This window comes from Hemicordylus capensis, chromosome 1 (assembly GCF_027244095.1).
Source record: "Hemicordylus capensis ecotype Gifberg chromosome 1, rHemCap1.1.pri, whole genome shotgun sequence".
In the NCBI taxonomy this organism is placed as follows: Eukaryota; Metazoa; Chordata; class Lepidosauria; order Squamata; family Cordylidae; genus Hemicordylus; species Hemicordylus capensis.
This window is the reverse complement of record NC_069657.1, coordinates 162,226,122-162,247,896: the sequence shown is the minus strand read 5'-3', so window position 1 is coordinate 162,247,896 and position 21,775 is coordinate 162,226,122. Positions and strand designations below refer to the sequence as shown.

Below are 21,775 nucleotides of genomic sequence, written 5' to 3'. Positions count from 1 at the left end.
CGGCCCCTCAGAGTGAGGGAGATAATGAAGAAAATAGGGAGGGATGGAGCTGGGGCCCCGGGGTTCTTTGAACTCCTCTGCTCAATTATAGCTACACCCCTGGTGTCTTAATAACAGTGACTATTGTGTCTACACAGACTAAGTGACAACCTAGATGTGGTCATAGGAGATCCGTAATTGCAGTGTGCTGTTTTTTAAAAAAATGCAGCTTGAGGCAGGGGAGCATATCCCATAGGGACCACAGCACTTAGGGAGGGTGCTGCTAACCTGTCCCGCATGCTGTTTCCCCAGTTAAATCCACCCTGCAACTGCAATATACGTTGGTGTGTGGGGTGTGTGTCTGTGTGTGTACAAGTATCATATGGGCATTTGTAAATTAATTTGGATTATCCACAATTAAGCACCTTTGAAATCAATGAGAACTTAGTCATGACTAATGTAAGTTCCATTAATTTCAATAAGACTTAGTTATGACTAACTTAGCCTGAATGTTGCCCACACAGTGTGAAAAAAACGGACACATGGAGGTCATTCACACAATCAAAAACTGTTTTCTACTTGGGCTCGGGAGCTGTGTGTACTCCCAGTTTTCAATTGTGTGGAAGCAAAGTAGGAGGAAAAGCTATCCAGGTTCTGATGGCACTTGATTGATTAAGTGCTGTCAATTCAGTGTTGACTCTTAGCGACCACATAGATAGATTCTCTCAAGAATGATCTGTCTTCTACTCAGCCTTTAAGGTCTCTCAGTGGTGCATGATGCTATTCCACTGTTAAAGTTTAGCAGGTTTAAGCCTGGCCAGTGCTTAGATGGGAAGGCACAAAACAGTGGCGTCCTTGTTTAAAGTTATGCCTGGGAAACCCCTCTTATCTATGGTTAGAATGCTGCTACCAAGGTGACCATGGCTTTGTACTCTGCATTCTGATTTATGTTTGCTAAATTTGCTTCCAACAGTCTCTTATCTCCTGTTTCTCAGCAAAGGATAGTGTGTTGTAAGATCACTTGTTTTAATTGATGGAGCCCATGAGGCATCTACTACTCCCCTTAGGAAAGAGGCAATGATTATTATAATCATTGTTAGCTAAAGAGTGCCATCAGTGTAAATGGTGCATTACAAAATTAAATAAAGCAGATACTTGCATTAAGTGTTTGCTATCCAAGAATGAGACAAAGGGGAGAAAATAGCAAGGGAGGAATACTGAAAAGAGCAAATTCTCAAACACAAATATATGCTATGTATGACTGAAGTCATGATGCTTGCAGGGTACACACTGATGAGAGTATTCCTCGCTATTTATTTCAATGCTCCATCTATAAGGAGGCAAGAATCAAATTCCATTCCAGCTTGCTCTTTAGGTTTTAGCCAAACATACTGCATATTTGCATTTTAACTTGCAAGAGAGAGAGGTTTGTTAGAGTAAGCAGCTTGGGCCCTTATAGCAGAAAAAATGAGACACATCCACATGGGCATCGATACCTGGCTATTTTAACTTTTTGCATTCTGTTTACACCTCTGCTGAAACAATAAACATTTCTGAAACTGAATATAATGACAAAAAACTTCTAATCAATTACAGAACTGAAGGGATGAAAGGAGAAGCAAAAGTAAATTCAAGCTCTTACATTGATAGGATCTGTTATATCATAATCACTCTCAACAGACTGAGGCACTGGACCGGGTCTCACGATCTGCGAGACCTGGTTTGGGGCGGTGAGCAGGAAGAGCGGGCTAAGCTTGCTCTCCCCGCTCATGAGCGGGGAGGGAGCCTTGGGCGGCCAGATCGGCCACCCACACGATTACCGGCTCCAAGACGGAGCCGGCAGGGGCTGGGGAGCTCGGGGGCCGCACAGCCCCCAGAAGCCCCAGTATGCCCTGCATGAGCACGCAGGGCATACTGGGGAGACCCCCGGAGCTGGGAGGTGGCTTTTTGCTTCCCCTCCGGGGGTCTACTCATGAGTAGGTGCTGCGCGGAGCCGCGCTGCGGCTACTCACGATTAAAAAACCCAGGTTTGCAGCGCGCTCACTCCGCAAACCTGGTTTGGGGGCAGGAGTTCTTGAGCAGGTTACCCGCTTCAGAACCACCGTGTTCGCAGCCGAGCCTGGTGGTTCTGACGATCGGGAAAAATTGGGCTAGGCTTTCCTAGCCCAATTTTCCCCGATTGTGGGAATAGCCCCACAGAGGAGAATAATATGATCTATGATCAAACTTGTTTTTACAGTGTATCCAGACAACTTTAATTTGGGGGATTGGGTGCACAGTCCCCCCAGTGCAGAGGTATGAGGTCCTTCGGGCCATGTTGGTCTTTCACATAAACCACCATGGCCTTGTGGTAGCAAGCATGAATTGTTCCCTTTGCTAAGCAGGGTCTGCTCTGGTTGCATATGAATGGGAGACTACAGGTGTAAGCACTAAAAGATATTCCCCTCAGGGGATGGAGCCGCTGGCTGCACACTCCCCCTGGGAAGAGCACCTGCAGGCTTGCATGCAGAAGGTTCCAAGTCCCTTCCCTGGCATCTCCAAGATAGGAATGAGAGAGACTCCTACTGCAGCCTTGGGGGAGCTGCTGACAGTCCCTGTACTGTAGACAATACTGAGCTAGATGGACCAATGGTCTGACTTGATATATGGCAGCTTCCTATGTAGCCCATACAACTGGTTTTCCACAAGGAACATGGCAGGGTCTTGATGGAAAAATCTGCCGTTTGCCAAATATTTTCTTGGGTCTGATTGTGCATAACTGTGCCTAACCAAAACTTCAGAACCATCACTTGGACATATACTTAATATGTCACAAGCACAGAACAAGAGGGACCAACAGCATCCATGATGATTGCTGCTCGGGCAGTCTTCCTAATTCTTTGCTCCAGCCTGCTACTAGATACTATTTATATACCACTTTTCAACAAAAGTTCCAAAGCGATTTACATAGATATAATATTTTTTTAAAATGGTCCCCTGTCCCCAACGGGCTCACAATCTAAAAAAAAGGAACATAAGATAGACACCAGCAACAGCCACTGAAGGGATGCTGTGCTGGGGATGGATAGGGCCAGTTGCTCTCCCCCTGCTAAATAAAGATAATCACCACTTTTAAAAGTTGCCTCTTTGCTCAGTTAGTGTTGGGTGGGGGTGGTTGCTGCTAATTTCACCACATCCTTGTTCTTCTCTCTGCCAGCCCTGGCAACCAGTTTTCCTTCTGTACTGGATCTCCAGCTTAACCCTGGTTTTGGCTTATGACTGTGCACTATAATTTTCACGATCATTGAGAATATTCATAACTTATTTGGACTCCTGCTCCATTGCTCTTGATTTCCCGAAACTTCTCAGCTTCCTCTCCATAACAATATCATCTGTGGAGCTCACCATGCAAGTGCTTAACCAAAACACCACTCTGTAATTGTAATAACTCCGTAACAAACTGAAGCTGAATCCAAATAAGACGGAGGTACTGACTGTGCGGGTTCAGGAGCCGAGAGAGGGTTTAGACCTGCCTGTTCTGGATGTGGTTACACTCCCCCTGAAAGATCAGGTACGTAGCCTGGGAGTGCTCCTGGACCCAAAGCTTTCCCTGTTTTCTCAGGTTGAGGCGGTGGCCAAGAGCGCTTTTTATCAGCTTCGGCTGATTCATCAGCTACATCTATTTCTAGAGGTGAATGACCTTAAAACAGTGGTACATATTATTATTATTTGCATCCCACTCTTCCTCCAAGGAGCCCAGAGTAGTATACTATACACTTAGGTTTCTCCTCACAACAACCCTGTGAAGTAGGTTAGGCTGAGAGAGAAGTGACTGGCCAGAATCACCCAGCAAGTATCATGGCTGAATGGGGATTTGAACTCGGGTCTCCCCAGTCCTAAGTCCAGCACTCTAACCACTATGCTGGTAACTTCCAGACTTGACTACTGTAATGTGCTCTACGTGGAGCTGCCTTTGTATGTAGTCCAGAAACTACAATTGGTACAGAATGAGGCAGCCAGATTGTTCTCTCGAACAACACGAAGGGACCAGAATGTTGGGGGCAATATGCTAAAATCTTTGTAAACCACTTAGAGAGCTCCGGCTATAAAGCGGTATATAAATGTAAGTGCTATTGCTATATAACACCAGTTTTGAAAGAACTGCACTGGTTGCTGATATGTTTCTGGTTGAAATACAAAGTGCTGGTCATTACCTATAAAGCCCTTAACAGCTTGGGACCAGGCTATTTAAGAGAGCGCCTCCTCTGTCATGCATCCGCCCGCCTTTTATGATCTTCTTGAGAGGTCTGGTTGCTGTTGCCACCAGCTCATCTGATAGCAACTCAGGACCGGGCTTTGGAATATGCTCCCTACTGAACTAAGAGCATCTTCTTCTCTATTTGTTTTCAAGAAGACCCTCAAGACTTTCCTGTTCTAGTAAGCTTTTAATTAGAATTTTAATAATTTTAATAATTTGTTTTATATTGTTTTTATCATGTTTTATATTTTTTAACCTGTGATTTTAATGTTGGGATTTATACACCACCTAGAGATTTACATATCAGGTGGTATAAAAATATGATAAATAAATAAAAAAAATTGGCTGGGAAGGAATGTAATAGAACAGTGATCTAGACTCATAACACTAGATTCATAACACTGACTAACTGACCTTGAGGTCAGATCTCCCAGAAAACCCATTAACAACAAAGCATTTGTTTGGCATAGCATTTCTATGTCAAGGGTATTATATTGAAAATGGAAAAGCAGGATAATATCGATAATAAATAATAAGAAACTGAAACTTACATGAATAAATAAGATATAAAAGAGGGAGAATAAGATATTAGAGGTGATTAGAGGTGTGCATGAATCATTTTTTAAAATTCAATTTGAACTGGAATCGAAATACAAACATACAGATTGATTCATTGAGCTGGCTGGCCATTGCCAGCTGGTTCAACCAGTTGAATAGAAAATTCACACAAAAAAATCTCACGATTCACCCATAGGGTACAATGGGGAACTCAAATTACCCAATAGTTCCCCATGGGTAAGCCCTAGGAAAACCAAAGTGGGTTGGTTAGTAGGGCATGATGGGTGCTACCTACCACCCAACCAACCCACAAAAGAAATAGCAAGTGGGCAATTTTTAAAAAAATTTAAACTCCCCCCCCCAAAAAAACCCCATAGGATCCTATGGAGGGTTAGGTTAAACCAAATTTTAAAATCACACACTTGCCCATTTCTTTTGTGGGTTGGGTGGTAGGTAGCACCCAACATGCCATACCACCTAACCCACTTTGGTGTCCCTAGGACCTACCCATGGGGAACAATGGGGTGATTTGAGGTCCCCATTGTTCCCTATAGGCAAAACAAGCAGAGTGCAGTGCACAAATTTTGCAAGCCTGCCTTGAAAAACAACACTGCAGAATAGACGCACACACAGTCCCTCCTGACACAGAACAACACATTTTGCCAGACACAGTCCAAAGATGGCCAAAAAAGAATCACTGATGCAGAATCCACTGCCAGCCACAGTGCCTGCACTGCAGTAACATCATTGGCACAAGTCGCTCTCTCACACACAATTATGACACCGTCCTTACTTGCAACAGCTGCCACAGCACAGTAGCAGCCTTAGCAGCCAGCAAGCATAGCCTTAAGCTCAACCAGAACAATGACTTCTGCCACATTTTTACTGAGTGAACCTTGCAATGTAGATTGCAGAACAGAACAGAGCAGTGAGTGAAGCACAAATTAGTCAAGGCCAGACATGGAGCTCATTACAGCAATTACCAAGAAATATTACACACAGACACATAGAGCTAAGCTGCCACTGTCCATTTCTCACCACAACACCATCTCACAAACAGACCAAACCACAGCTCAAGAAAAGAAGGCAGGCATCCAAGTTCTGCCTTTGCCAATCTGAGGTCCAGCAAAACCAGATAGATATGGTTGTAAGCAATAATAGCACAGCATTCTACTCAGTGCTGAGAAAAGAAAATCACAAAAGCAAACCTTCTTTGATTCCTTCCTCCTCTCCTGATTTAAGGGCTCTCTCTTCCTCCCAGTCCCTTTGAATACATTTTGAAATTCCTTCCTTTTTTGTCCCCCCTTTGTCAATCTAAGATCCAGCAAAACAGTTATAGGAGCAATAATATACTCAGTGCTGATAAAAGAAAACCACAAAATCAAACCTTCTTTCCTTCCGTCATCCTGATGTATCCTCTTCTTGCAAAAGGGCTCTCTCTCTCTCTCTCTCTCTCTCTCTCTCTGCCTCTCAGTTCCTTTGAATACATTTTGAAATTCCCTCCAAAAGTGTTCCGCCCCCACCATCCTCCCTTCCCCCCATCCAATGGGGACATAGTTGCCCATGCCAACACTTGATTTGAATGAGCTGAACAAGAAGGAGATCTCAAGCCTCGAAAGCTAGTGCCAGAAAACCAATCAGCATGGGGGGGGAAAGCCAGTCAAAATGGTCTCTGGACTCACATGAATTGATTCACGTCAAATTGGGCTGATTCAGTTCGACCTCAAATCAGCCCCTTCATTTAAGAGGTCTTTTGATTTGTGGTCAAATCAGCTAATCATCCCTAATTTGGCACGAATCGAATTGCACATCCCTACTTGTGATCTCCTCCTTTAAACGAATATAGTCTATGTGCCATGTATAACATGACCACTAGGTGTCCATGTTTGCTGTTTTATGGCAAATTAGGTGCCTGTATAAAGCCACTCATGTGGCTGTGATAGAGGATATGCCTAGACAGCACATGGATACGATTCAACAAATGCTCTATTAGCAAACCGAAACATCAAAACAAACAGGCGTATATCTAGGAGAATAATTTAATCTCTTCCCTTCTGCATGTTTGCATGCAAACAAGTTTCTTACAGTAATAAGCTGATATGTTTTTGTGAAGCAAAGGCAGAGGGAAGCTTCCTTCTGGTGGCTGATACATTTGGAAAATACAACAATTTGTACTGCCAGAAAGAGTCAAGGAACAGGGGAAGAATAATACCCTAAATACCTAAGGAAACCACTAACTAATTCTGGGAAATCAAATTGAACTGGGGGGGGAAAGCCAAGCCAGGAAGCAGCATTTCTAGACATTTACATGACCATCATTACACAAAGTATCTTGCTTTCTATTATATAACAACATGTTTTACAAAGTCATTAAAGGTAAAGTGTGCCGTCGAGTTGGTGTCGACTGCTGGCAACCACAGAGCCCTGTGGTTTTCTTTGGTAGAATACAGGAGGAGTTTACCATTGCCATCTCCCACGCAGTATGAGATGATGCAGTTCATCATCTTCCTATATCGCTGCTGCCTGATATAGATGTTTACCATGGTCTGGGAAACATACCAGCGGGGATTGAAACCGGCAACCTCTGGCTTGCTAGTCAAGTCATTTCCCCACGGCACCATTAGACCCCTGAAAATTACAGCATTTATTTTCTTGACAAAAATGGTTTTTCTTCTTCTTATGGATATGGAGAAAGGGCAGTAGCTTCATTCAAACACTATAAAACAGAGGCTGCACTTGAGTACAGCCTCCCCAAAGAGCAGAAGTCCTGCCCTGGCTTGTCACTCACCCCACTTCACTGTGCTGCTCACAGATACCGTGGTCTTCATCTGAAGAGGCAAACGCCATATCCGTGATTCGTGGAGCATCCATGATTGAGTGGCTCCGGTTCACAAGCCTCCCAGGCTTGGAAACTCCCCCGTCACGGATATGGTGTCTGCCCCTTGAGACTAACGCCACAGTCTCAGTGAGTGGCGCAGTGAAGCGGGGTGAGTGACCAGCTGGGGTGGAACCCCTGACCCGCTTTCACACTTGAAAGCATGTCCTGGCTATTTTTAAAATAATGTCTGAAGAGGGCTACAGTCGGTTAAAAGTGCAGACAGGTCATCTGCTTTACATGCAGGACCTATGTTCAACCCCTGACATACCCAGATAGGACAGAAGGATCCTTGTCTGAAACTTTGGAGAGCTGCTGCCAGTCAGTGTCCGAGCCAGATGGATCAACTGACTCAGCAGAATGCTGCCTTCATTTGGGGCCTGAAGAAATCTTCTGTTGATTAGGCACACTGAATATTTTGGACAGCTTCAGGGTTCTCATTCTTTGGGGGCAGTGTCTGGCATTTTACTGAATTTTGGATCCCTCGTTGGCTTACTAGGAACATTACTCTCAGCTAAGAAGCAGAACAGGTAACAGCCAAAGCATCCCCATCCATTATTTGTGACCCTGTGCCTCAGATGAGAACTAACATAAACATCAATTTATGACATGACTCTTGTCAATAGCTTATTAAATTCTTAATGCTCTGAGATAACAAAGACTACTTTGGGCAGAAGGCCAGTATATCTGAACTCTTTGCTGCTACTAACAAGAGACCTCTTACAGATTTTTCATCTTTTCTCATTAGTTAATATGTCACTCAAAGTAAAAGCTGAGATAGGGCTCCATCACAATGTGCTGTCATCAGACCAATTCCACTGAAGTTCACCAAGGACAGAAAGCAGTTTCCAGTAAAACTACTTAGAGGATATTTGGAGAGGCTTGTTTTCATCATAAGGAACAGGTTGCCTTTCCACCCCGCACAGAAGGACTTTCTTTTGAGTGAGTTGTTAGTTATTAGACACACATCATCCAAGATTTAGCTGGGGTTGAGGAGAAGGAAACCTAATGTCTGGCTGTTTTATTCTTGTTGCGATGAAAGCTCACTTCCGGTTTCCCATAGCAACCTATACCAAAAGGACTTGGTAAATAGTTTCCCACCTATATTAGCAAATGTATATTACTTTAGCCCACGCAGAAATGTATATTTCTCTAGCCAACTGAGTAGGAGAATATAATGTGCTGGTTAAAAGTAAAAAACAACCCCCTCCACACACACAGTGAACAATGCTAAGACTCTTACAGCACAATACTATGCAGGTTTACTTGGGAGCAAGTCCCATTTGTGTTCAATGGGGCTTACTCCCTAATAAAAATGTTTTAGGATCACAGCTTTAGTAGCTGGCTTGTTTCTCCAAGTAGCACAGTACAAAAGAGGCAGTGCAATGTATAAGCTCAATTAGCATTCAAAATAACAAAAAGCTTCCAGGTTACCGAGAACCATTTTTCAGGAGGAGTAAGTGTTAAAAGGGGCGGGGCGGGGTGGGGGGGAAGTGTGGTGGTTTGCTAATGCAGCTAGGTAGGCTGTGTTATATGGAACCTCTATATTCAGAGGCAGTATGCCACTGAATATGGAATTGCTGGGTGGTGGGCAACAGTGAGGGAAGGCTATTGCCTTCATGCTGTATTTGTGTGCTTCCCAGAGGCATCTGGCAGACCAGGGTGGAAAATAGGATGCTTGGCTAGATGGACTCTTGTTCTGACCCAGTAGGACTCTTCAATGGTTTAAACAGAAGTTAGAGGTTAAAATTATAGGACTGTTCAGTCATTTCCCCAATCAAGGGACACATGAGAAGGAGACGAGGCACTGTACAGTGGCTACATCACCAATCACAGGGCACATGCTGACCATGTCCCCACTAAGATCCATGCATTAGATGCTAATGGGAAGGGGCTCAATGTTGGTAGTGCTTCTCCATGCATTCAAGCACACTGGTTGCCTCAGTTAATCATGACTAACCCAAGTTCCATTGATACACTCTTATGATGACAAGAAGCATGGTTAAAGAGTTAACCATGGTCACTGAGATCTAAATGCTCCTGCAGAGTGTGACATGAGAATCTGGAATTTCCAGGCAATCTGCTGCCATTAAACATCATTTAACTGGGATCGATAATGAGGAGCTGATCACGCTCCTTGTCATAATGAGAACATGGCCCATATTATGCCTATAGCTCCTACTCCTTCTTGAGCAGATTAAAAAAAAAAACAATTATATGTAACTTTTAATCTCCAGTTCTGAAACATTGTCATCCAAATATTATGATATGCAAATTAAAAATGATTGTCTACAACTTTTTATTCTCATGCATATATTATACCTGACAAAAGTTGAGGCCATGAGAGCAAAGGAATATAGAATGTCACATAGGGGGCCATTTTTCCTAGGCAAATGGGTTAGTACACTTCTCTGCAATATGCTTGTGTCTTGTTATTTTTGCAATAACCCCCACCCGCCTCAATTAAATTGTATTCATTTTCTTTATCAGCTTTACAAGCCATGTAGCTGTATTCAATAAAAGGAGGAGGAAACATTAACATGAGCCTGAGCAGAAGCAACCAAGTAGGCCGAAAAAGAAAGAAGGAATTGGGCGGGCGGGGGTGTGTGTGTGTGTAGAGAAATGATGAAGAGCTGATTCAAGAGAAAACCTATAAAAATCAGGAAAATAACCATACGGTTACACAGCACAAGGTTCACAATTAACACGAAAAATAGGGAAATGCAGAAGCAATACAATGGGGCTCTTTGAAGCAAATGGGATTTACTTTTGAATAAGTGAAGAGTATCAGTGTTTGTAGCAAAAGTCAGGTGCTGCAGTAAAATTATAGTCAAAGTCTAGGCTATAATGCACTAGCTTAACCTAAGCACTGAAGCAAGAGCTTTGGTGTAAAAACAGTCCATACACGGATGTAGAAGTATGCTGTCTGTGATTATTACAATGGCGGAGTGCTACAGGAATAAAGGAAGCGTGCCACCTACACTTGCTAGGAACATAAGAAGCTGACATATACTGAGTCAGACCATAGTTCCATCTAGCTCTGTTTTGTCTACACAGACTGGCAGCAGCTTCTCCAAGGTTGCAAGCAGGAATCTTTTTCAGCCCTATCCTGGAGATGCCAGTGAGGGAACCTGGAACCTATATGCTCTTCCCAGAGCAGCTCGATCCCCTGAGGGGAATATCTTACAGTGTTCACATGTGGTCTCCCATTCAATGCAACCAGGGTGGACCCCGCTTAGCTAAGGAGACAAGTCATGCTTGCTACCACAAGACCAGCTCTCCTATCCTGCTACCTGCAGCAGGATTTGCTCCAGCAAAAGTTAGAACCCATTTCCTCAAGGTAGCCATCGTTATCTTAATCAGTCTATATTGGTTCCTATCAGCTGTGCCAGCAGGAAGAGGGACCAGCAAGCCAAAAAGCATCCTCACAGATATGGACTGCAAGGACAGGAAGTAATTTAGTGGATTATAGTGGTTATTTTTAATCCATAAATGCCTTCTACTGGCTCCAGTCATTTCCTTCCTATGGGTAATACTGTACTGTGAACACAGCTAGAGTCTGAAATGGTACTTCTCCATTAAAGAACGATTTCCTTTTTTTAAAAACACAAATCTGATTTTGTTTATTCTGATCTGTTGAAAGGAGAGATATGTTAAAGATGGTGAGAAAAGCTCAGGTATTTACTTTGGTGAATAAGGAAACACAATCAACATGTACTGCACAAATCCACAACAGCTTTCTATTCATATGACTTCCCGCTTCCAGGCCAATTTAAACAAAGTGCAGGTCTTCCTTGAGTACTAACATAAATTGCCATTTTTCTGTCCATCAGGCTTGGATGCCTCTAACTTTAGTCACTATAAACATGCAATTCAGAGAGTGAAAACAAGAGAGTACACAGGAAAGTTGAGGGAACAGAGAATGACAGAGAATGACTTACATCTGCAACAGGAGGGAACACTGATTAGATATTTGAAGGCTTATCAACATAGCTAGGAAAATTAAGCATTTCTCATTTGTTAGCTCTCAGGTGTATAATGTTCAGCACTGTTTGGAGCCCTCCTGAATAGATGGGAAAGAGAGGGACACAACATTCTCTATGTAATTTGCACAATGTTCTCGGCACAATTTTATGAGATTAATGTATTGCTCTTATTAAAATGGATGGGGTCACTCATTTTTGTCCTACTTCTGGGTCAGTTTATGTATGGCTGATAACATATTAAATTATCGAGTGACCAGGGAGAAATGCAAACATTTGAGTAATTGTAATCATTCCTCTGTCATGAGAGTTACATGTTATGTGTGACCTGAGGTTACTGTTGAAAATAGCCACCCCATGTGGAAATCTCCCCTTTCCTGCAAGGTGAAGAACAACTTACCATGTAACGGCATCAGCCTATTGTGTGATCCTCCCCCATTAGCAGCAGGCAGGGGCAAGACACAAAATGTTGCCTTCCTCGTGCCTGACGGGATCAGCCCTCTTTCAAAGTTGCCCCATGTAAACTGTGATAGGGTATGGGGGGCAGGGAGAAAGAAAAGTTGCTAGCAGCCTGTTCTTCTCTCTCCATGTTCCTTGAAACCTCTGAAGGAGTATGAGGAGAGGCACTCCTTGGAAAGTTTGGAAGGGTCAGATTGGTCCCAAATAGCTGCTCCAATTGTGACAGTGCCAGCACCCCAATCCTTTGCTGCCTAAGGCAACTGTTTCAGAGAAGAAGGTGCAGAAAAAGAGATGACAGAAAAAGTTGTTTAACACATACGGTGTAGTTCTGATGTATCTTGATGATTTAGGTTTCTCATTTAGTGAAATCTTGAATGACTTCAGGTTCCTCAAGCAGGTGCTGTTGCTCTATATGTGTTTTGAACTAAAACAAGAGATGGGGCTGTTCTTATGTCCTGCACAATAACAGTTAAAGGGTTAACTATGATCAATGAGCTGGTTACTGTTGGAGATGAACTTCCAGTGCATCGACCTTTTGCACCAACTGTCCTAATGACCACTAGGGGCATTGGGAGTAGAGACAGTGAGTCAGGGTCTCCCTATCTGTCCCTACTCTATGACCCCTCAACTGACTCTGCAGCACTTCCTGTGCTGAGTCACAATCCTTCCTTTCCTCCTAGAGAGCAGATGCAAACATCTCTCTCTCTCTCTCTCTCTCTCTCTCTCTCTCCTTACCTATCCACTATGTAGTCCTTTAGATTAGAGATAGGTCTTTCCTATCTAAGTGTATTTAACCAATAAATATTTAGTGTTTAGTCATACAAGGATCTCCATGTGTTTTCTCTAAACAGCTGCAATATCCAAACCATCCTCTGCTACCTACTCTGTAACTGGAGTGTGTGCTCATTCCTTAGTGCTCTGCTATTTTACCTATTGTGGGTAAAAATCAACAACCTTTAACAGTTACACACCCGGAGACTATGATATGAGAACCCACACTTTACCAGCAACTGTAGTCCCACTACTGCGGTTAAGACGGATTAAACTATGATGATCAGCAGCTACAGCCCATGGCCTTTGAGCAAACCATCCTTCCAGGAAACCGAGTTCCTGGAAAAGGTCTCCTCGGTAGTTTGACAACTGAAAAATTATCTGTGGGGATGGTGGGCTCTCTCCCCCTGGAGGACTTCAGCAGAGGCTTGGCAGCCATCTGTTGGGGATGTTCTAGCTCTGAATTTTGGACTAGATGGTCTACAGGTCTCCCCAACTCTATGATTCTGCTCTCAGTCTACTTGGAAGAATCAGAGAGAGATTAAATTAGTTTTGCAGCTATCAGGGAAGAACTATGATGTGTGCGCAGTTCTGTAGATCAGATAAATGCAATGTGTCTTTTAACAAGTGGAAGAAACAACCAAAATAAGTGGAAATACACAGACATATTAGCCAAAAGGAATGTGGCTTTTCAAAAGTCAGGTATCATTCACCTTTTAGTGTTCCAGATTGCTTGAGCAGATTGTGCCTCATCAGGAGTCCCTAATAGACAACCACAACTACATCCTGAGTCTGCTGATTTTTGGACTGATGTCGGCTGTCTGAGCACAGCATACACATCTGCTACACAGCTTGAACAGATCCATCGGAAGGATTTTTAGATGTACTTCAGCAAAGAAACCATGCAAGCACTATTCCAGATTGGTTAGCAGTGTATCTGCATTCACCTGGAATAGCTTCAAGGATAGAGGTACCCATATTGCTATTTTTCTTCTTTTGCTCAACATCTGGCTACATCAGGAGTCAGAGTAAGGGAAGGAAGTCAAGACAGGTCCGATTTCTTCCAAGTCCTCAGTACCATCAATGGGAATCAAATGTAGTCCAAGCAACCTGCTCATATGCCTTAATTGACATTTAGACTATTACAGGGAAGTTTGGGGATGGGGATATGAGGGGATATGAGGCCGAGGGATTCTTACATGTGGGACTATTTGAGACCTTTATAGAGAATTCTGCCCATAATCAGGATCTTTTACCTGAGACAGGACCCCTAGCGGTGTGCTGTGCTGAATAATGGCACTGTTTACTTATTCACACAAGCTGCAAGTTTAAGAAAACTGAATCATATTTTCTGTTTCCTCAAATCAACCAAGAATGCTGTTTCCCTTACACTGTTCATGCTCTTATCAAGCACTTGCACATGCACTTCATATGCCTTGTTGCCAACTAACTTACCAAATTAACTCTATTACGAAGCTAATCTTACCTATTCTCTCTCATTGCCCTTCCCTATGGTGCTGGCCAGGCACCAAGTAAAGAGTCAGGGTTCTTGCTTGTTGGAGAGTTGGCTATTCTCTTCACTTGAGCAGAAGGTACATCTTCCTAAGGCATTTATAAGTCCTTTTTTATAGTTTGGACTGGTCAGATAAGAGGGGGGTGACCTTCTAATTGGCTCCAAATTATATCATCTTTCTTATTCTTTCCCCCTCCCATGCCATGGGTTCAGAACATGTCAAGATATATCCCATAACTTAATCACATATAGACGGCTGGATGTTTTTCTGATATCTGATCCAGTCAAACTCTCTTGTCCCTTATCTCCCATTATCGTATATGGCCTCTCAGAACAGCTTGCTTCACACACACACACACACACACACACACACACACACACACACACACTTATATACCGCCCCAAATCAAAGTCTCGGGGCGTTTCACAATCATAAAACAACAATACAAATAAATAAAACATGAAAATCAATTAAAACTCCAAAAAGCTTCCTAAAACAAAAATTAATTTACAATATTTAAAATTACAAAAGCTAAAAGACATGGTTAAAAAGATGAGTGTTCAAAGATCTTTTAAAAACCGCTAGAGATGGGGAGAGTCTAGTGTCAGCAGGAAGAGCATTCCAGTCTTGCAGTGACAACTGAGAAGGCCCGTCCCCGAGTGGCCATCAAATGACTTGAAGGTAGCCACAGATGGGCCTCCCCTGACGAATGCAGTGGATGATGGGGATTGTGCAGAAGAAGACGCTCTCTTAAATACCATGGGCCTAAGCTGTTTAGGGCTTTATAGGTTATAACCAGCACTTTGTATTTTGCCCGGAAACCTATTGGCAGCCAGTATTGTCAACTGTGACTGTCAACTGTGACTGTCATACTTCAATATAGGAATAATATGGTCTCTTCGAGATAATCCGGAGACCAACCTGGCTGCAGTGTTCTGTACTAATTGTATTTTCCGGACTACGTACAAAGGCAGCCCCACATAGAGCAAACTGGAGTAATCAAGACTGGAGGTTACCAGCAAATGTACTACTGTTCTGAGGTCATGAATCTCAAGACATGGACACAGCTGGCGTATCAACCGAAGCTGATAAAAAGCACTTCTGGCCACTGCCTCAACCTGAGAAACCAGGAAGAGGCGCGAATCAAGAAGCACTCCCAAACTGCATACCTGTTCCTTCTGAGGAAGAGTGACCCCATCTAGAACAGGTTGGTCAATATAGTTTCCCGAGTAATGACCCCGCACAAGTACTTCCGACTTGTCTGGATAGAGTCTCCGTTTGTTATCCCTCATCCAGCCCGTTACCACCTCCAGGCAGGCATTCAGGGAGGATATGCCTTCTCCTGATGAAGTTGACATGGAGAAATAGATTTGGGTGTCATCAGCGTACTGATAGTACCCAGCACCAAATCCCCAGATGACCTCTCCCAGCGGTTTCATATAGATGTTAAAAAGCATTGGAGATAATATGGAGCCCTGAGGGACCACATAGAAAAGCTCAAGTTTTGAAGAGTAACAGTTTCCAAGTGACACCATCTGGAATCTGCCCAAGAGATAGGAGCGGAACCACTGCAAAGCAGCACCTCCTACACCCAACTCCCTCAGACGTTCCAGAAGGATACTATGGTCGATAGTATCGAAAGCCGCTGAGAGACCCAAAAGGACCAACAGAGTCACACTTCCTCCATCAAGTCCTAATGGGAGATCATCCATCAGGCTGACCAAGGCAGTTTCTACCCTGTAGCCCGCCCAAAAACCAGTTTGAAATGGGTCTAGATAATCAGTTTCTTCCAATACCGCCTGGAGGTGAGAGGCCACCACCTTCTCAATCACCTTACCCAACCATGGGAGGTTGGAGACAGGCCTGTAGTTATTAAACTATGAGGGGTCTAAGATAAGCTTCTTAAGAATAGGTCTAATAATTGCCTCCTTTAAACAAGGGGGAATCCTGCCCTCCCTCAGAGAGGCATTCATAATTGCCACCAGGCCCTCCACAACAACCTCCCTGCCAGATAGTGTAAGCCACGTCGGGCAAGGATCAAGTAGACAGGTGGTAGGACTCACCGTTCCAAGCAGCTTGTCCACATCCTCAAAAGTCATAAACTGAAACTGATCCAGTTTAACCACACAAGAGGAGTTGCTGGATACCTCTTCATCTGATACTGCGCTAACTGTGGAGTCGAAGTCTAAATCGGCCCGAATACAAGAGATTTTGTCCACAAAAACTCATTAAAAGCGTCACAATGGGCAACTGATGAATCCAAATTGTGATTCAAGGGAGCAGGGGGTCCTACTAGCCCCCTCACAACCCTAAAAAGCTCTGCTGGACGTGAGTTTGCAGAAGCAATATAGGCAGAAAAGAAATGCTTCTTTGCTGCACGTTTAGCCAGAGCATAGATCTTTAAGTGTGCTCTATGTCGTAATCTGTCAGATTCAAGTTGAGTCTTCCTCCACTTGCGTTCCAGCCGTCTACCCTGCTGCTTCAGCTCCCTCAGAGCTTCCGTATACCAAGGTGCCATTTTTGAAGTGAGTTGGAGAGGACACTTAGGAGCGATCACATCTACTGCCCTGGTAAGTTGACTATTCCAATTTTCCACCAGGGCATCAACCATATCGTCGGCTGAGCCAACATTAAATCCAAGCAAGGCTTCTTAGAATCCTATTAGATCCAATAACTTTCTTGGACAGGACACTGTAATAGGCCCCTCACCCCTGAAGAGGTGAGAGGTAACTATAAGTCCAACCTTAACCAGATGGTGGTCCATCCATGACAAGGGGGAAATCATAGGAGTCCCCACCCACGGAACACCACCGTGATCAGAATGAAAGACCAGATCAAGCGTGTCAGCCCGGAGACCACTTGGGATAGGCCCATAGTTGTTATGGCCGCTATGAACTCCTGAGCTGCTCCAGACAACCTGGTCCCAAAGTGGATGTTGAAGTCCCCCAGCACCACAAGCCCGGGGCACTCCAACACCAAATCCGAGACCAGGTCCGCAAGCTCATATAACTTTTTAATTTCAATTTAATCACAAGCTCGCTCCAGCAAGCGTGTAAATATACAATATACTATTATATATTTAAAAGCAAAACATATATACTGTATGTCAAAGACATTTCACACCAATATGTAATGTATAATGCCTTGGCCTCAGCATGTTTCAGTCTCAATGGGGATTTCCTTGTCATATCATATCAATATTTCATTCTCCTATTGCCCAATTTAGCACTTGTGATGGGTTCTCTGTAGGGCCTTCCAGTCCTTTGGTAAGAGGAGCAAGACCCCAGCTACTGGTAATTACTCCAGGATTCGCTGTGGGGTAACACCCTGTCCTGCAAAAGCACTTCTTGCTGCAAGAAATATGTCCCTGAGGGTTGTGTGACAAAAAATATTAAAAAATAATTATTAAAATTTTTAAAAACCCAGTGCTTGATTAACTGAGGGCACATTTTCCATCAATCAAATAATTTTAAATCAATTAATCTGATTAATTTATTACACTTTGCAGTCTGAGTGAACTCCCACATGGCACCCATCTGGTCATGGATACACGCATATGGGGTCCTCACTGCACATACAGCATTTCCCAATTGAAGATCACAGTAACTTGCTTAATGCCAGTCAGTGAGACAAGGGAAATACTTTAAGAGCTTTGAGTGAACTATTACCTCTCAGTGTAATACACCACAACAGTTTGGGGACAAAGAGACATCGTAACTTTGCCTGACATATTCTAAGATAAAGTATTGTAGTTAACTTCCCAGTAGTTACTGGTGAGTGAGTGAGTGCAGGACCGCCGAGAGTGGGTGTGGACCCTGGTGAAAAAAAAGTTTGGGGCCTCCACCACAAGGCTCCCCTGCCGCCATAGTTGTGAGGCTGCTGCCACTACAAGGCCTGCACAGTTTGAATAGAGCACCCACCCACCCCCTGGCCATACACATGGTGGCTAGAATTATTTTAAAGATTGGCCGAACTGCCAATCTTTAAAATAATTCTAGCCACCATGTGTATGGCCAGGGGGTGGGTGGGTGCTCTATTCAAACTGTGCAGGCATGCTGGAGTGCCTCACAGTTCTCAAGGGCCACTGGGCCAGACGGTCAGGCTCAGCAGCCACTCCTGCTCCGCCCGTTGCCACGGGGTGTGTGTGTGTGCTTGGGTCACACCCCTCCACTCCCCAGCCATGCACATGGTGCAGGGGCGTAACTATAATAGGGCAAGGGAAGACCGTTGTCTGGGGCCCCACTGCCTTGGGGGGGCCCCCAGAGGCAAGTCACATGACTGACTCCCCCAGCTGCACACCCGCCCAGGCTTCCTTCAGTTGTATTCATCCTCTGAAATTGATGTGGGTGTTAAGACCTGGAGCTACCAGAACAGCAGGTCTTTCTCTAGTACCATTCAATGACTTGCATCGTCCACAGTTTACAAAACCGATGATGTTCTAGGTTGGATATGGATATGGATATATAGATATATATATATAGAGAGAGAGGGGGGGGTGCATTTTAAAATCTTATCTCTGGGCCCACTCCGACCTTGCTATGCCCCTGACATGGTGGCTAGAATTATTTTAAAGATTGGCAGTTTGGCCTTGTGGCAGGACAGGTGTGGGGTGGCGGCAGGAGGAAAGACAAAAATATATGCAACATATTTGGGCCCCGGGCCCCCTTCCGGACTGCCGGGCCCCGATAATTTGTATTGGCTCCCCCACCCCTTCGTCGGCCCTGAGTGAGTGAGTATGTATGTATGTATAGAGGATATTCAGTTTGTTTATATGCAACAAATAAAAATACCAGATAAAGAAAAGACAATTAAATACCATGGAAGTCCAAATCCAAGATGCCATGACATCAGTGGTGATGAGGTTCTTTGAAGCTTGTCATATTCTAGCACAAATTATCTTTACTTTCTGTGTTTGCGTTACTGATATGCAAAATATGGAAAGGTGGTCTGAACTGAGAAGCTACTGCCCTTTCTTATCCTAAGAACTAGTTTAGTTTGCACACACAACACCCTAATTAATCTCTCAGTTCATGTTCATCTGCAGTGGAAGAATGTAACCTTGATTAGGCTTTTTTCAAGGAAGCTCTAATTTGGGAGCCCCACTCAGTAATAAACAATACATCTCTGGTGATTAGAAAATGATAAAAATAAATTGAAATAATGGCAGATTTGTTTGATACTAATAAAATAATGCTGAACACATTTGGCAGTATCACCTTCAGCAACCAAACATCAATTCTGAATGCATAAAATGAAATCCTGATAGATGGGTTCAAATTATTCCCTCATGTTTTTCTCCTCTAAAACCCTGAAATCAGAGAACAGATGTTTTATATGAAACTGGTTTTAATTTTAATTGGAAGGGATTATTCAAACTAAGCAGAAGCCAGATGGCTCTTGAAGTCAGGCTCCCTTTTGCCCCTTTCTGGAGAGACTTCTTTGAATCTTAGTCTTTTTTGTTTTTGTTTTTTTGAGGTTGTTTCCCATTTATGAATCTGATTGTTGCTATGTTTCATTTTTATCGACTGTCCTTAGGCACTGTTACTGTAAATTAGAGCCCAACATCCAACTTGGACTCAAGGGAAGATTGGAATAAATTTCACATAATGGTTCAGTGGTTTGAACTTACTGAGCAGAGCAGAGCTGGATCTACTGATGAGCTTATGGTGGGAGAAAAGAAAAATACTGAGAAATTAACTAGCAGCATAGCATTCTCCAGTTACCAAGCAAAAACTGAGTACTTTGGCTTCTGAGGGCTGCTGCGTTTCTTTCTCATTTAAATGGAACTTCACAGGTATTGCATTATAGACTGGTAGCACTCCAGGGGGGTCTTAAGTGAATGGCTTAGGATAAAGACTGCACTGCTGATGTTTACTATTTAGAAAATGTTGCATGCCATAGACCACACTCTGTGTGCAGCTCATACTCATAAATCTATCAAATATTAGCATCTCAGAAAATCATTGCAGTGATAGAATTGCAGAAGAGGCAGTTTGGTTTAATTATGCATTGCGCATGAACCTGCACTTTAGTGCACACCCCTGTTCACTTCTATTCGGTCAGTTAAAAGCAGGTATACAACACAGTCACTCCAGTGTGATTCATTTTGCTTTGCTTTCTGTTGTCTCTCTCCACCTCTCTTCTTCCCTATTTATTCTTGTACATCTGGGTAACCCATGCCTCATGTTCTTGTCCGATGTAACAGCTGATTGCCAAAGGAAAGGCTTCACAGAAAATACGCTCTGGTGGATGAGTGAAAATAGTGGAGAGCATTTCACTCAAGGGACTTCAATTTTACTAACTTGGTGGATCACTTACATTTGGAGGAATTGAAATTTACACTCCAGTGAACTACTGAATGTGAGACCATGAAAGACTCAAATGCACAACCTTTGGAACACAGACAAATATCCTCGACTGCCTGGGAATAACTTCTTAAACAGAAGAAAAATAATCATGAAAATGATGCTGCATGAAACCCCTGGGGATGCCGCACAATTCTGCTGGATTATGTGATGACAGATAGGCAAAAAACAATAAGGCAAAATGTTTGGTCTGATCTGAACCTGCCTTAGGGGACATGTGCTGTATGAGCTTTTTGCTCTTTTCCACAGCAACCAGAAATAATATATTTGGGACTTTTAATTTAGAAAAAAATGACCAAGGAGAAGTCATTATGGGGGAGGAATGTGATAAAGGTTTATATCATCATTATGATGTAGATAAAGTAGATGGAAAGAAACTTTTCTTCCTCTCATAACACTATTGCTAGAAATTAGGGTCACCCAATGAAACTCATTTGCAGTCGATTCAGGACAGGCAAAAGAAAATACTTCTTCACACAACTGATAATTTATGGAAAAAGAGGTGATGGACATTCATTTCGATGGAGTTCAAAATGAGACAAATTCACGGAGCATGATAACCAGTAGAATCACTGTGTTCAAGAGCAGAGTACTCATGAATTAGATGGCAAATATTTCTCTCATTCTGCTCCTTTATTGTTTCTCTTCTTCACTCTGCTCCATATTCTACTCTTCCTGCATTCCAGTTTAACTAGGAAAAATCCTAACATTAATTCAGGAACTAGAACAGGTTCAGTTTGTCACAGCCATCAGTTCATCTTGCCTTCCTCTACTGACACATACATATGCACTGATAAAACAACTGGGGGGGAACAAGCTTTGTGCAATCGTATGTATGAGTGAAACAAGATTCTTTGAGCGCGGTGTCTTAGTGATGCACGAGCACACACACGCACCCTTACCTGCCTGCAACCACAAAACAGAATCTCAATACAACTGTATATCAGATCATATGATTGTTTGCTTTTGTGCAATGTTTTATCCATGCATATGGGTACAACACTGCAAAAGAAAAACTTTTGTTACAATCATGC

At 43.3% G+C, this 21,775-nt stretch overlaps 1 protein-coding gene across 11 annotated transcripts in view; it reads right to left on the bottom strand.

Moving 5' to 3' along the window:
* Positions 1-21,775, bottom strand: part of KALRN (kalirin RhoGEF kinase) — a 920,107-nt gene that overhangs the window by 151,701 nt on the left and 746,631 nt on the right. The window lies entirely within an intron of this gene.